Below are 747 nucleotides of genomic sequence, written 5' to 3' on the forward strand. Positions count from 1 at the left end.
AGTACTGTTTGGTGCATTTTACATTCCAGACAGACTTTGAGAAATCAAATTGACTTGTTGAGTCAATATCTTGTTCTGAGCTAATATGGCATTCAGAGTGTCAATCTCAAGAACTCCTTTCTTCTGACTAGTCCCATTGTTCACAGGATTCCTTTCAGAAGTGTACATGAATTGGTTATTTGCAACCATTTCAATCAATTCTTGAGCTTCTGCAGGCATCTTCTTCATATGAAGAGATCCTCCAGCAGAGCTATCCAAAGACATCTTGGATAGTTCAGAGAGACCATCATAGAAAATACCTATGATGCTCCATTCAGAAAGCATGTCTGAAGGACATCTTCTGATTAATTGTTTGTATCTTTCCCAAGCTTCATAGAGGGATTCTCCATCCTTCTGTCTGAAGGTTTGGACTTCCACTCTAAGCTTACTCCATCTTTGTGGTGGAAAGAACTTTGCCAAGAAGGCATTGACTAGCTTTTCCCAAGAGTCCAGGCTTTCTTTAGGTTGAGAATCCAACCATATTCTAGCTCTGTCTCTTACAGCAAAAGGGAATAGCATCAGTCTGTAGACCTCAGGGTCTACCCCATTAGTCTTGACTGTGTCACAGATTTACAAGAATTCAGCTAAGAACTGATGAGGATCTTCCATTGGAAGTCCATGGAACTTGCAATTCTGTTGCATTAGAGAAACTAATTGAGGCTTAAGCTCAAAGTTGTTTGCTCCAATGGCAGGGATAGAGATGCTTCT

At 40.4% G+C, this 747-nt stretch overlaps 1 non-coding gene across 1 annotated transcript; it reads left to right on the forward strand.

The window, feature by feature from the left end:
- The first annotated feature begins 318 nt into the window (after window positions 1-318).
- Window positions 319-426, forward strand: LOC130958937 (small nucleolar RNA R71). The gene has a single exon (XR_009078037.1). It is a non-coding gene; the product is annotated as a small nucleolar RNA R71 (small nucleolar RNA).
- Window positions 427-747: the final 321 nt, after the last annotated feature.

This window comes from Arachis stenosperma, chromosome 10 (genome assembly GCF_014773155.1).
Source record: "Arachis stenosperma cultivar V10309 chromosome 10, arast.V10309.gnm1.PFL2, whole genome shotgun sequence".
NCBI lineage: Eukaryota > Viridiplantae > Streptophyta > Magnoliopsida > Fabales > Fabaceae > Arachis > Arachis stenosperma.